The sequence below is a fragment of the Pongo pygmaeus genome, chromosome 1 (assembly GCF_028885625.2).
Source record: "Pongo pygmaeus isolate AG05252 chromosome 1, NHGRI_mPonPyg2-v2.0_pri, whole genome shotgun sequence".
Lineage (NCBI taxonomy): Eukaryota > Metazoa > Chordata > Mammalia > Primates > Hominidae > Pongo > Pongo pygmaeus.
In genome coordinates, this window is record NC_072373.2 from 104,056,196 (window position 1) to 104,071,720 (window position 15,525).

The following is a 15,525-nucleotide window of genomic DNA, read 5'->3' on the forward strand; positions in this document are numbered from 1 at the left end:
CAGATTCTACAAAACGAGTGTTTCAAAACTGCTCTTTCCAAAGGAAGGTTCAAGTCTGTAAGTTGAATGCACTCATCACAAAGAAGTTTCTGAGAATGCTTCTGTGTAGTTGTTATTTGAAGACATTTCCTTTTCAATCTTTGGCCTCAAAGGGCTCGAAATAAACACTTGAAGATTCTACTAAAGGAGTGTTTCAAAAGTGTCCTATGGAAAGGAACGTTCAACTTTGTGAGTTGAATGAACTCATCACGAAGAAGTTTCTGAGAATACTTCTGTCTAGTTTTTATGTGAAGATATTTCCTTTTCCAGCATAGGCCTCAAAGCGCTCCAAATAAACACTTGCAGATACTACAAAAGGAGTGTTTACAAACTGCTCTATCGAAAGGAATGTTCAAGTCAGTGAGTTGAATGCACTCATCACACAGAAGTTTCTGAGAATGCTTCTCTCTTGTTTTTAGGTGAAGATATGTCATTTCCCAACATAGCCCTCAAAGCGCTCCAAATATCTAATTGCGGACTCTACAAAAAGAGTGTTTCAAAACTGCTCTTTCTAAAGGAAGGTTCAAGTCTGTGAGTTGAATGCACTCATCACAAAGAAGTTTCTGAGAATGCTTCTGTGTAGTTGTTATTTGAAGATATTTCCTTTTCCATCATTGGCCTCAAAGGTCTCGAAATAAACCCTTGCAGATTCTACTAAAAGAGTGTTTCAAAACTGTCCTATGAAAAGATCGTTCAAGTTTGAGAGTTGAATGAGCTCATCACACAGAAGTTTCTGAGAATGCTTCTGTCTAGTTTTTATGTGAAGATATTTCCTTTTCCAGCATAGGCCTCAGAGCGCGGCAAATAAACACTTGCAGATTCTACAAAAGGAGTGTTTCCAAACTGCTCTATCGAAGGGAATATTCAAGTCTGTGAGTTGAATGCACTCATCACACAGAAGTTTCTGAGAATGCTTCTCTCTTGTTTTTAGGTGAAGATATTTCATTTCCCAGCATAGGCCTCAAAGCGCTCCAAATATCTACTTGCAGATTCTACAAAAAGAGTGTTTCAAAATTGCTCTTTCAAAAGGAAGGTTGAAGTCTGTGAGTTGAATGAACTCATCACCAAGAAGTATCTCAGAATGCTTCTGTGTAGTTTTTATGAGAAGAGATTTCCTTTTCCAGCATAGGGCTCAGAGCACTCCAAATAAACACTTGCAGATTCTACAAAAGGAGTGTTTCCAAACTGCTCTATCGAAAGGAATGTTCAAGTCTGTGAGTTAAATGCGCTCATCACACAGAAGTTTCTGAGAATGTTTCTCTCCTGTTTTTAGGTGAAGATATTTCATTTCCCAGCATAGGCCTCAAAGCGCTCCAAATGTCTACTTGCAGATTCTACAAAAAGAGTGTTTCAAAACTGCTCTTTCCAAAGGAATGTTCAAGTCTGTGAGTTGAATGCACTCATCACAAAGAAGTTTCTGAGAATGCTTCTGTGTAGTTGTTATTTGAAGATATTTCCTTTTCCAGCATTGGCCTCAAAGCACACCAAATAAACACTTGAAGATTCTACTAAAGGAGTGTTTCAAAAGTGTCCTATAGAAAGGAACGTTCAACTTTGTGAGTTGAATGAACTCATCACGAAGAAGTTTCTGAGAATACTTCTGTCTAGCTTTTATGTGAAGATATTTTCTTTTCCAGCATAGGCCTCAAAGCACTAGAAATAAACACTTCCAGATTCTACAAAAGGAGTGTTTCCAAACTGCTCTATGGAAAGGAATGTTCAAGTCTGTGAGTTGAATGCACTCATCACACAGAAGTTTCTGAGAATGTTTCTCTCTTGTTTTTAGGTGAAGATATTTCATTTCCCAGCATAGGCCTCAAAGCGCTCCAAATGTCTACTTGCAGATTCCACAAAAAGAGTGTTTCAAAACTGCTCTTTCAAAAGGAAAGTTCAAGTCTGTGAGTTGAATGCACTCATCACAAAGAAGTTTCTGAGAATGCTTCTGTGTAGTTGTTATTTGAAGATATTTCCTTTTCCATCATTGGCCTCAAAGGGCTCGAAATAAACACTTGCAGATTCTACTGAAAGAGTGTTTCAAAACTGTCCTATCAAAAGGAACGTTCAAGTTTGAGAGTTGAATGAGCTCATCACACAGAAGTTTCTGAGAATGCTTCTGTCTAGTTTTTATGTGAAGAGATTTCCTTTTCCAGCATAGGCCTCAGAGCGCTCCAAATAAACACTTGCAGATTCTCCAAAAGGAGTGTTCCCAAACTGCTCTATCGAAAGAAATGTTCAAGTCTGTGAGTTGAATGCACTCATCACACAGAAGTTTCTGAGAATGCTTCTGTCTAGTTTTTATGTGAAGATATTTCCTTTTCAGGCATAGGCCTCAGAGCGCTCCAAATAAACACTTGCAGATTCTACAAAAGGAGTGTTTCCAAACTGCTCTATCTATAGGAGTTTTCAAGTCTGTGAGTTGGATGCACTCATCACACAGAAGTTTCTGAGAATGCTTCTCTCTTGTTTTTAGGTGAAGATATTTCATTTCCCAGCATAGGTCTCAAAGCGCTCCAACTATCTACTTGCAGATTCTACAAAAAGAGTGTTTCAAAACTGCTCTTTCAAAAGGAAGGTTGAAGTCTGTGACTTGAATGCACTCATCACCAAGAAGTATCTCAGAATGATTCTGTGTAGTTTGTATGTGAAGATATTTGCTTTTCCAGCATAGGCCTCAAAGCACTCCAAATAAACACTTGCAGATTCTACAAAAGGAGTGTTTCCAAACTGCTCTATCGAAAGGAATGTTCAAGTCTGTCAGTTGAATGCACTCATCACACAGAAGTTTCTGAGAATGTTTCTCTCTTCTTTTTAGGTGAAGATATTTCATTTCCCAGCATAGGCCTCAAAGCGCTCCAAATGTCTACTTGCAGATTCTACAAAAAGAGTGTTTCAAAACTGCTCTTTCCAAAGGAAGGTTCAAGTCTGTGAGTTGAATGCACTCATCACAAAGAAGTTTCTGAGAATGCTTCTGTGTAGTTGTTATTTGAAGACATTTCCTTTTCAATCTTTGGCCTCAAAGGGCTCGAAATAAACACTTGCAGATTCTACTAAAGGAGTGTTTCAAAAGTGTCCTATAGAAAGGAACGTTCAACTTTGTGAGTTGAATGAACTCATCACGCAGATGTATCTCAGAATGCTTCTGTGTAGTTTGTATGTGAAGATACTTTCTTTTCCAGCATAGGCCTCAAAGCACTAGAAATAAACACTTGCAGATTCTACAAAAGGAGTGTTTCCAAACTGCTCTATCGAAAGTAATGTTCAAGTCTGTGAGTTGAATGCCCTCATCACACAGAAGTTTCTGAGAATGTTTCTCTCTTGTTTTTAGGTGAAGATATTACATTTCCCAGCATAGGCCTCAAAGCGCTCCAAATGTCTACTTGCAGATTCTACAAAAAGAGTGTTTCAAAACTGCTCTTTCCAAAGGAAGGTTCAAGTCTGTGAGTTGAATGCACTCATCACAAAGAAGTTTCTGAGAATGCTTCTGTGTAGTTGTTATTTGAAGACATTTCCTTTTCCATCTTTGGCCTCAAAGGACTCGAAATAAACACTTGCAGATTCTACTAAAGGAGTGTTTCAAAAGTGTCCTATAGAAAGGAATGTTCAACTTTGTGAGTTGAATGAACTCATCACGCAGAAGTTTCTGAGAATGCTTCTGTCTAGTTTTTATGTGAAGATATTTCCTTTTCCAGCATAGGCCTCAGAGCGCTCCAAATAAACACTTGCAGATTCTACAAAAGCAGTGTTTCCAAACTGCTCTATCGAAGGGGAATATTCAAGTCTGTGAGTTGAATGCACTCATCACACAGAAGTTTCTGAGAATGCTTCTCTCTTGTTTTTAGGTGAAGATATTTCATTTCCCAGCATAGGCCTCAAAGCGCTCCAAATATCTACTTGCAGATTCTACAAAAAGAGTGTTTCAAAACTGCTCTTTCAAAAGGAAGGTTGAAGTCTGTGAGTTGAATGCACTCATCACCAAGAAGTATCTCAGAATGCTTCTGTGTAGTTTGTATGTGAAGATATTTCCTTTTCCACCATAGGCCTCAAAGCACTCCAAATAAACACTTGCAGAATCTACAAAAGGAGTGTTTCCAAACTGCTCTATCGAAAGGAATGTTCAAGTCTGTGAGTTGAATGCACTCATCACACAGAAGTTTCTGAGAATGCTTCTCTCCTGTTTTTAGGTGAAGATATTTCATTTCCCAGCATAGGCCTCAAAGCGCTCCAAATGTCTACTTGCAGATTCTACAAAAAGAGTGTTTCAAAACTGCTCTTTCCAAAGGAAGGTTCAAGTCTGTGAGTTGAATGCACTCATCACAAAGAAGTTTCTGAGAATGCTTGTGTGGAGTTGTTATTTGAAGACATTTCCTTTTCAATCTTTGGCCTCAAAGGGCTCGAAATAAACACTTGCAGATTCTACTAAAGGAGTGTTTCAAAAGTGTCAAATAGAAAGGAACGTTCAACTTTGTGAGTTGAATGTACTCATCACGCAGAAGTTTCTGAGAATGCTTCTGTCTAGTTTTTATGTGAAGATATTTCCTTTTCCAGCATACGCCTCAAAGCACTCCAAATAAACACTTGCAGATTCTACAAAAGGAGTGTTTCCAAACTGCTCTATCGAAGGGAATATTCAAGTCTGTGAGTTGAATGCACTCATCACACAGTAGTTTCTGAGAATGCTTCTCTCTTGTTTTTAGGTGAAGATATTACATTTCCCAGCATAGGCCTCAAAGCGCTCCAAATATCTACTTGCAGATTCTACAAAAAGAGTGTTTCAAAACTGCTCTTTCCAAAGGAAGGTTGAAGTCTGTGAGGTGAATGCACTCATCAGATAGAAGTTTCTGAGAATGCTTCTGTGTAGTTGTTATTTGAAGACATTTCCTTTTCCATCTTTGGCCTCAAAGGGCTCGAAATAAACACTTGCAGATTCTACTAAAGGAGTATTTCAAAACTGTCATATCAAAAGGAACGTTCAAGTTTGTGAGTTGAATGAACTCATCACACAGAAGTTTCTGAGAATGCTTCTGTCTAGTTTTTATGTGAAGGTGTTTCCTTTTCCAGCATAGGCCTCAGAGCGCTCCAAATAAACACTTGCAGATTCCACAAAAGGAGTGTTTCCAAACTGCTCTATCGAAAGGAATGTTCAAGTCTGTGAGTTGAATGCACTCATCACACAGAAGTTTCTGAGAATGCTTCTCTCTTGTTTTTAGGTGAAGATATTTCATTTCCCAGCATACGCCTCAAATCGCTCCAAATATCTAATTGCAGTTTCTACCAAAAGAGTGTTTCAAAACTGCTCTTTCGAAACGAAGGTTCATCTCTGTCAGTTGAATGCACTCATCACAAAGAAGTTTCTGAGAATGCTTGTGTGTAGTTGTTATTTGAAGACATTTCCTTTTCCATCATTGGCCTCAAAGGGCTCGAAATAAACACTTGCAGATTCTACTAAAGGAGTGTTTCAAAACTGTCCTATAGAAAGGAACGTTCAACTTTGTGAGTTGAATGAACTCATCACACAGAAGTTTCTGAGAATGCTTCTGTCTAGTTTTTATTTGAAGATATTTCCTTTTCCAGCATAGGCCTCAGAGCGCTCCAAGTAAACACTTGCAGATTCTACAAAAGGAGTGTTTCCAAACTGCTCTATCGAAAGGAATGTTCAAGTCCGTGAGTTCAATGCACTCATCACACAGAAGTTTCTGAGAATGCTTCTGTCTTGTTTTTAGGTGAAGATATTTCATTTCCCATCGTAGGCCTCAAAGCGCTCCAAATATCTACTTGCGGATTCTACAAAAAGAGTGTTTCAAAACTGCTCTTTCAAAAGGAAGGTTCAAGTGTGTGAGTTGAATGCACTCATCACCAGGAAGTATCTCAGAATGCTTCTACGTAGTTTTTATGTGAAGATATTTCCTTTTCCAGCATAGGCCTCAAAGCACTCCAAGTAAACACTTGCAGAGTCTGCAAAAGGAGAGTTTCCAAACTGCTCTATTGGAAGGAATTTTCAAGTCTATGAGTTGAATGCACTCATCACAAAGAAGTTTCTGAGAATGCTTCTCTCTTGTCTTTAGGTGAAGATATTTCATTTCCCAGCATAGGCCTCAAAGCGCTCCAAATGTCTACTTGCAGATTCTACAAAAAGAGTGTTTCAAAACTGCTCTTTCAAAAGGAAGGTTCAAGTCTGTGAGTTGAATGAACTCATCACAAAGAAGTTTCTCAGAATGCTTCTGTGTAGTTGTTATTTGAAGACATTTTCTTTTCCATCTTTTTCCTCAAAGGGCTCGAAATAAACACTTGCAGATTCTACTAAAAGAGTGTTTCAAAACTGTCCTATCAAAAGGAACGTTCAACTTTGAGAGTTGAATGCACTCATCACACAGAAGTTTCTGAGAATGCTTCTGTCTAGTTTTTATGTGAAGACATTTCCTTTTCCAGAATAGGCCTCTGAGCGCTCCAAATAAACACTTGCAGATTCTACAAAAGGAGTGTTTCCAAACTGCTCTATCAAAAGGAATGTTCAAGTCTGGGAGTTGAGTGCACTCATCACACAGAAGTTTCTGAGAATGCTTCTCTATTGTTTTTACATGAAGATATTTCATTTCCCAGCATAGGCCTCAAAGCGCTCCAAATATGTACTTTCACATTCTACAAAAAGAGTGTTTCAAAACTGCTCTTTCAAAAGGCAGTTTCAAGTCTGTGAGTTGAATGCACTCATCACCAAGAAGTATCCCAGAATGCTTCTGTGTAGTTTTTATGTGAAGATATTTCCTTTTCCAGCATAGGCCTCAAAGCACTCCAAATAAACACTTGCAGATTCTACAAAAGCAGCGTTTCCAAATTGCTCTACCGAAAGGAATGTTCAAGTCTGTGAGTTGAATGCACTCATCACACAGAAGTTTCTGAGAATGTTTCTCTCTTGTTTTTAGGTGAAGATATTTCTTTTCCCAGCATAGGCCTCAAAGCGCTCCAAATGTCTAGTTGCAGATTCTACAAAAAGAGTGTTTCAAAACTGCTCTTTCAAAACGAAGGTTCAAGTCTGTGAGTTGAATGCACTCATCACAAAGAAGTTTCTGAGAATGCTTCTGTGTAGTTGTTATTTGAAGTCATTTCCTTTTCCATCTTTGGCCTCAAAGGGCTCGAAATAAACACTTGCAGATTCTACTAAAGGAGTGTTTCAAAACTGTCATATCAAAAGGAACGTTCAAGTTTGTGAGTTGAATGAACTCATCACACAGAAGTTTCTGAGAATGCTTCTGTCTAGTTTTTATGTGAAGATGTTTCCTTTTCCAGCATAGGCCTCAGAGCGCACCAAATAAACACTTGCAGATTCCACAAAAGGAGTGTTTCCAAACTGCTCTATCGAAAGGAATATTCAAGTCTGTGAGTTGAATGCACTCATCACACAGAAGTTTCTGAGAATGCTTCTGTCTTGTTTTTAGGTGAAGATATTTCATTTCCCATCGTAGGCCTCAAAGCGCTCCAAATATCTACTTGCGGATTCTACAAAAAGTGTGTTTCAAAACTGCTCTTTCAAAACGAAGGTTCAAGTCTGTGAGTTGAATGCACTCATCCCCAGGAAGTATCTCAGAATTCTTCTGTGTAGTTTTTATGTGAAGGTATTTCCTTTTCCAGCATAGGTCTCAAAGCACTCCAAATTAAAACTTGCAGATTCTACAAAAGGAGAGTTTCCAAACTGCTCTATCGAAACGAATGTTAAAGTCTGTGAGTTGAATGCACTCATCACACAGAAGTTTCTGAGAATGCTTCTCTCTTGTTTTTAGGTGAAGATATTTCATTTCCCAACATAGGCCTCAAAGCGCTCCAAATGTCTACTTGCACATTCTACAAAAAGAGTGTTTCAAAACTGCTCTTTCAAAAGGAAGGTTCAAGTCTGTGAGTTGAATGCACTCATCACAAAGAAGTTTCTGAGAATGCTTCTGTGTAGTTGTTATTTGAAGACATTTCCTTTTCCATCTTTGGCCACAAAGGGCTCGAAATAAACACTTGCAGATTCTACTAAAGGAGTGTTTCAAATCTGTCATATCAAAAGGAAAGTTCAAGTTTGTGAGTTGAGTGAACTCATCATACAGAAGTTTCTGAGAATGCTTCTGTCTAGTTTTTATGTGAAGATGTTTCCTTTTCCAGCATAGGCCTCAGAGCGCTCCAAATAAACACTTGCGGATTCTACAAAAGGAGTGTTTCCAAACTGCTCTATCGAAAGGAATGTTCAAGTCTGTGAGTTGAATGCACTCATCACACAGAAGTTTCTGAGAATGCTTCTCTCTTGTTTTTAGATGAAGATATTTCATTTCCCAGCGTAGGCCTCAATGCGCTCCAAATATCTAATTGCAGATTCTACAAAAAGAGTGTTTCAAAACTGCTCTTTCAAAAGGAAGGTTCATGTCTGTGAGTTGAATGCACTCATCCCAGGAAGTATCTCAGAATGGTTGTGTGTAGTTGTTATTTGATGACATTTCCTTTTCCATCATCGGCCTCAAAGATCTCGAAATAAACACTTGCAGATTCTACGAAAGGAGTGTTTCAAAACTGTCCTATCAAAGGGAACGTTCAAGTTTGTGAGTTGAACGAACTCATCACACAGAAGTTTCTGAGAATGCTTCTGTCTAGTTTTTATGTGAAGATATTTCCTTTTCCAGCATAGGCCTCAGAGCGCTCCAAATAAACACTTGCAGATTCTACAAAAGGAATGTTTCCAAACTGCTCTATCGAAAGGAATGTTCAAGTCTGTGAGTTGAATGCACTCATCACACAGAAGTTTCTGAGAATGTTTCTCTCTTGTTTTTAGGTGAAGATATTTCATTTCCCATTATAGGCCTCAAAGCGCTCCAAATGTCTACTTGCAGATTCTACAAAAAGAGTGTTTCAAAACTGCTCTTTCAAAAGGAAGGTTCAAGTCTGTGAGTTGAATGCACTCATCACCAAGAAGAATCTCAGAATGCTTCTGTGTAGTTTTTATGTGAAGATATTTCCTTTTCCAGCATAGGCCTCAAAGCACTCCAAATAAACACTTGCAGATTCTACAAAAGGAGGGTTTCCAAATTGCTCTACTGAAAGGAATGTTCAAGTCTGTGAGTTGAATGCAGTCATCACACAGAAGTTTCTGAGAATGTTTCTCTCTTGTTTTTATGTGAAGATGTTTCCTTTTCCAGCATAGGCCTCAGAGCGCTCCAAATAAACACTTGCAGATTCCACAAAAGGAGTGTTTCCAAACTACTCTATCGAAAGGAATGTTCAAGTCTGTGAGTTGAATGCACTCATCATACAGAAGTTTCTGAGAGTGCTTCTCTCTTGTTTTTAGGTGAAGATATTTCATTTCCCAGCATACGCCTCAAATCGCTCCAAATATCTAATTGCAGTTTCTACAAAAAGAGTGTTTCAAAACTGCTCTTTCGAAACGAAGGTTCATCTCTGTCAGTTGAATGCACTCATCACAAAGAAGTTTCTGAGAATGCTTCTGTGTAGTTGTTATTTGAAGACATGTCCTTTTCCATCATTGGCCTCAAAGGGCTCGAAATAAACACTTGCAGATTCTACTAAAGGAGTGTTTCAATACTGTCCTATAGAAAGGAACTTTCAACTTTGTGAGTTGAATGAACTCATCACACAGAAGTTTCTGAGAATGCTTCTGTCTAGTTTTTATTTGAAGATATTTCCTTTTCCAGCATAGGCCTCAGAGCGCTCCTAATAAACACATGCAGATTCTACAAAAGGGGTGTTTCCAAACTGCTCTATCGAAAGGAATGTTCAAGTCCGTGAGTTCAATGCACTCATCACACAGAAGTTTCTGAGAATGCTTCTGTCTTGTTTTTAGGTGAAGATATTTCATTTCCCATCGTAGGCCTCAAAGCGCTCCAAATATCTACTTGCGGATTCTACAAAAAGAGTGTTTCAAAACTGCTCTTTCAAAAGGAAGGTTCAAGTCTGTGAGTTGAATGCACTCATCCCAGGAAGTATCTCAGAATGCTTCTGTGTAGCTCTTATTTGATGACATTTCCTTTTCCATCAATGGACTCAAAGATCTCGAAATAAACACTTGCAGATTCTACTAAAGGAGTGTTTCAAAACTGTCCTATCAAAGGGAACGTTCAAGTTTGTGAGTTGAATGAACTCATCACACAGAAGTTTCTGAGAATGCTTCTGTCTAGTTTTTATGTGAAGATATTTCCTTTTCCAGCATAGGCCTCAGAGCGCTCCAAATAAACACTTGCAGATTCTACAAAAGGAATGTTTCCAAACTGCTCTATCGAAAGGAATGTTCAAGTCTGTGTGTTGAATGCACTCATCATACAGAAGTTTCTGAGAATGTTTCTCTCTTGTTTTTAGGTGAAGATATTTCATTTCCCAGCATAGGCTTCAAAGCGCTCCAAATGTCTACTTGCAGATTCTACAAAAAGAGTGTTTCAAAACTGCTCTTTCAAAAGGAAGGTTCAAGTCTGTGAGTTGAATGCACTCATCCCAGGAAGTATCTCAGAATGCTTCTGTGTAGCTGTTATTTGATGACATTTCGTTTTCCATCATCGGCCTCAAAGATCTCAAAATAAACACTTGCAAATTCTACTAAAGGTGTGTTTCAAAACTGTCCTATCAAAGGGAACGTTCAAGTTTGAGAGTTGAATGAACTCATCACACAGAAGTTTCTGAGAATTCTTCTGTCTAGTTTTTATGTGAAGATATTTCCTTTTCCAGCATAGGCCTCAGAGCGCTCAAATAAACACCTGCAGATTCCACAAAAGGAGTGTTTCCAAACTGCTCTATCGAAAGGAATTTTCAAGTCTGTGAGTTGAATGCACTCATCACCAAGAAGTATCTCAGTATGCTTCTGTGTAGTTTTTATGTGAATTTATTTCCTTTTCCAGCATAGGCCTCAAAGCACTCCAAATAAACACTTGCAGATTCTACAAAAGGAGTGTTTCCAAACTGCTCTATCGAAAGGAATATTCAAGTTTGTGAGTTGAATGCACTCATCACACAGAAGTTTCTGAGAATGTTTCTCTCTTGTTTTTAGGTGAAGATATTTCTTTTCCCAGCATAGGCCCCAAAGCGCTCCAAATGTCTACTTGCAGATTCTACAAAAAGAGTGTTTCAAAACTGCTCTTTCAAAACGAAGGTTCAAGTCTGTGAGTTGAATGCACTCATCACCAGGAAGTATCTCAGAATGCTTCTGTGTAGTTGTTATTTGAAGACATTTCCTTTTCCATCTTTGGCCTCAAAGGGCTCGAAATAAACACTTGCAGATTCTACTAAAGGAGTGTTTCAAAACTGTCCTATAGAAAGGAACGTTCAACTTTGTGAGTTGAATGAACTCATCATGCAGAAGTTTCTGAGAATGCTTCTGTCTAGTTTTTATGTGAAGATGTTTCCTTTTCCAGCATAGGCCTCAGAGCGCTCCAAATAAACACTTGCAGATTCTACAAAAGGAGTGTTTCCAAACTGCTCTATCGAAACGAATGTTAAAGTCTGTGAGTTGAATGCACTCATCACACAGAAGTTTCTGAGAATGCTTCTTTCTTGTTTTTAGGTGAAGATATTTCATTTCCCAGCATAGGCCTCAAAGCGCTCCAAATGTCTACTTGCAGATTCTACAAAAAGAGTGTTTCAAAACTGCTCTTTCAAAAGGAAGGTTCAAGTCTGTGAGTTGAATGCACTCATCAGAAAGTAGTTTCTGAGAATGCTTCTGTGTAGTTGGTATTTGAAGACATTTCCTTTTCCATCTTTGGCCACCAAGGGCTCGAAATAAACACTTGCAGATTCTACTAAAGGAGTGTTTCAAATCTGTCATATCAAAAGGAAAGTTCAAGTTTGTGAGTTGAATGAACTCATCCTACAGAAGTTTCTGAGAATGCTTCTGTCTAGTTTTTATGTGAAGATGTTTCCTTTTCCAGCATAGGCCTCAGAGCGCTCCAAATAAACACTTGCGGATTCTACAAAAGGAGTGTTTCCAAACTGCTCTATCGAAAGGAATGTTCAAGTCTGTGAGTTGAATGCACTCATCACACAGAAGTTTCTGAGAATGCTTCTCTCTTGTTTTTAGATGAAGATATTTCATTTCCCAGCGTAGGCCTCAATGCGCTCCAAATATCTAATTGCAGATTCTACAAAAGGGTGTTTCAAAACTGCTCTTTCAAAAGGAAGGTTCATGTCTGTGAGTTGAATGCACTCATCCCAGGAAGTATCTCAGAATGCTTCTGTGTAGTTGTTATTTGATGACATTTCCTTTTCCATCATCGGCCTCAAAATCTCGAAATAAACACTTGCAGATTCTACGAAAGGAGTGTTTCAAAACTATCCTATCAAAGGGAACGTTCAAGTTTGTGAGTTGAACGAACTCATCACACAGAAGTTTTTGAGAATGCTTCTGTCTAGTTTTTATGTGAAGATATTTCCTTTTCCAGCATAGGCCTCAGAGCGCTCCAAAGAAACACTTGCAGATTCTACAAAAGGAATGTTTCCAAACTGCTCTATCGAAAGGAATGTTCAAGTCGGTGAGTTGAATGCACTCATCACACAGAAGTTTCTGAGAATGTTTCTCTCTTGTTTTTAGGTGAAGATATTTCATTTCCCATTATAGGCCTCAAAGCGCTCCAAATGTCTACTTGCAGATTCTACAAAAAGAGTGTTTCAAAACTGCTTTTTCAAAAGGAAGGTTCAAGTCTGTGAGTTGAATGCACTCATCACACAGAAGTTTCTGAGAATGCTTCTCTCTTGTTTTTAGGTGAAGATATTTCATTTCCCAGCATAGGCCTCAAAGCGCTCCAAATGTCGACTTGCAGATGCTACAAAAAGAGTGTTTCAAAACTGCTCTTTCAAAAGGAAGATTCAAGTCTGTGAGTTGAATGCACTCATCACAAAGAAGTTTCTGAGAATGCTTCTGTGTAGTTGTTATTTGAAGACATTTCCTTTTCCATCTTTGGCCTCAAAGCCTCGAAATAAACACTTGCAGATTCTACTAAAGGAGTGTTTCAAATCTGTCATATCAAAAGGAAAGTTCAAGTTTGTGAGTTGAATGAACTCCGCATACAGAAGTTTCTGAGAATGCTTCTGTCTAGTTTTTATATGAAGATGTTTCCTTTTCCAGCATAGGCCTCAGAGCGCTCCAAATAAACACTTGCGGATTCTACAAAAGGAGTGTTTCCAAACTGCTCTATCGAAAGGAATGTTCAAGTCTGTGAGTTGAATGCACTCATCACACAGAAGTTTCTGAGAATGCTTCTCTCTTGTTTTTAGATGAAGATATTTCATTTCCCAGCGTAGGCCTCAATGCGCTCCAAATATCTAATTGCAGATTCTACAAAAAGGGTGTTTCAAAACTGCTCTTTCAAAAGGAAGGTTCATGTCTGTGAGTTGAATGCACTCATCCCAGGAAGTATCTCAGAATGCTTCTGTGTAGTTGTTATTTGATGACATTTCCTTTTCCATCATCGGCCTCAAAGATCTCGAAATAAACACTTGCAGATTCTACGAAAGGAGTGTTTCAAAACTGTCCTATCAAAGGGAACGTTCAAGTTTGTGAGTTGAACGAACTCATCACACAGAAGTTTTTGAGAATGCTTCTGTCTAGTTTTTATGTGAAGATATTTCCTTTTCCAGCATAGGCCTCAGAGCGCTCCAAATAAACACTTGCAGATTCTACAAAAGGAATGTTTCCAAACTGCTCTATCGAAAGGAATGTTCAAGTCTGTGAGTTGAATGCACTCATCACACAGAAGTTTCTGAGAATGTTTCTCTCTTGTTTTTAGGGGAAGATATTTCATTTCCCATTATAGGCCTCAAAGCGCTCCTAATGTCTACTTGCAGATTCTACAAAAAGAGTGTTTCAAAACTGCTCTTTCAAAAGGAAGGTTCAAGTCTGTGAGTTGAATGCACTCATCACCAAGAAGTATCTCTGAATGCTTCTGTGTAGTTTTTATGTGAAGATATTTCCTTTTCCAGCATAGGCCTCAAAGCACTCCAAATTAACACTTGCAGATTCTACAAAAGGAGGGTTTCCAAATTGCTCTACCGAAAGGAATGTTCAAGTCTGTGAGTTGAATGCACTCATCACACAGAAGTTTCTGAGAATGCTTCTGTCTAGTTTTTATGTGAAGATGTTTCCTTTTCCAGCATAGGCCTCAGAGCGCTCCAAATAAACACTTGCAGATTCCACAAAAGGAGTGTTTCCAAACTGCTCTATCGAAAGGAATGTTCAAGTCTGTGAGTTGAATGCACTCATCACACAGAAGTTTCTGAGAATGCTTCTCTCTTGTTTTTAGGTGAAGATATTTCATTTCCCAGCATACGCCTCAAATCGCTCCAAATATCTACTTGCGGATTCTACAAAAAGAGTGTTTCAAAACTGCTCTTTCAAAAGGAAGGTTCAAGTCTGTGAGTTGAATGCACTCATCACCAGGAAGTATCTCAGAATGCTTCTACGTAGTTTTTATGTGAAGATATTTCCTTTTCCAGCATAGGCCTCAAAGCACTCCAAGTAAACACTTGCAGATTCTGCAAAAGGAGAGTTTCCAAACTGCTCTATTGAAAGGAATGTTCAAGTCTGTGAGTTGAATGCACTCATCACAAAGAAGTTTCTGAGAATGCTTCTCTCTTGTCTTTAGGTGAAGATATTTCATTTCCCAGCGTAGGACTCAAAGCGCTCCAAATGTCTACTTGCAGATTCTACAAAAACAGTGTTTCAAAACTGCTCTTTCAAAAGAAAGGTTCAAGTCTGTGAGTTGAATGAACTCATCACAAAGAATTTTCTCAGAATGCTTCTGTATAGTTGTTATTTGAAGACATTTTCTTTTCCATCGTTTTCCTCAAAGGGCTCGAAATAAACACTTGCAGATTCTACTAAAAGAGTGTTTCAAAGCTGTCCTATCAAAAGGAACGTTCAACTTTGAGAGTTGAATGAGCTCATCACACAGAAGTTTCTGAGAATGCTTCTGTCTAGTTTTTATGTGAAGATATTTCCTTTTCCAGCATAGGCCTCTGAGCGCTCCAAATAAACACTTGCAGATTCTACAAAAGGAGTGTTTCCAAACTGCTCTATCGAAAGGAATGTTCAAGTCTGTGAGTTGAATGCACTCATCACACAGAAGTTTCTGAGAATGCTTCTCTATTGTTTTTACATGAAGATATTTCATTTCCCAGCATAGGCCTCAAAGCGCTCCAAATATGTACTTGCACATTCTACAAAAAGAGTGCTTCAGAACTGCTCTTTCAAAAGGCAGGTTCAAGTCTGTGAGTTGAATGCACTCATCACCAAGAAGTATCTCAGAATGCTTCTGTGTAGTTTTTATGTGAAGATATTTCCTTTTCCAGCATAGGCCTCAAAGCACTCCAAATAAACATTTGCAGATTCTACAAAAGGAGTGTTTCCAAACTGCTCTATCGAAAGGAATGTGCAAGTCTGTGAGTTGAATGCACTCATCACACAGAAGTTTCTGAGAATACTTCTCTCTTGTTTTTAGGTGAAGATATTTCATTTCCCAGCATACG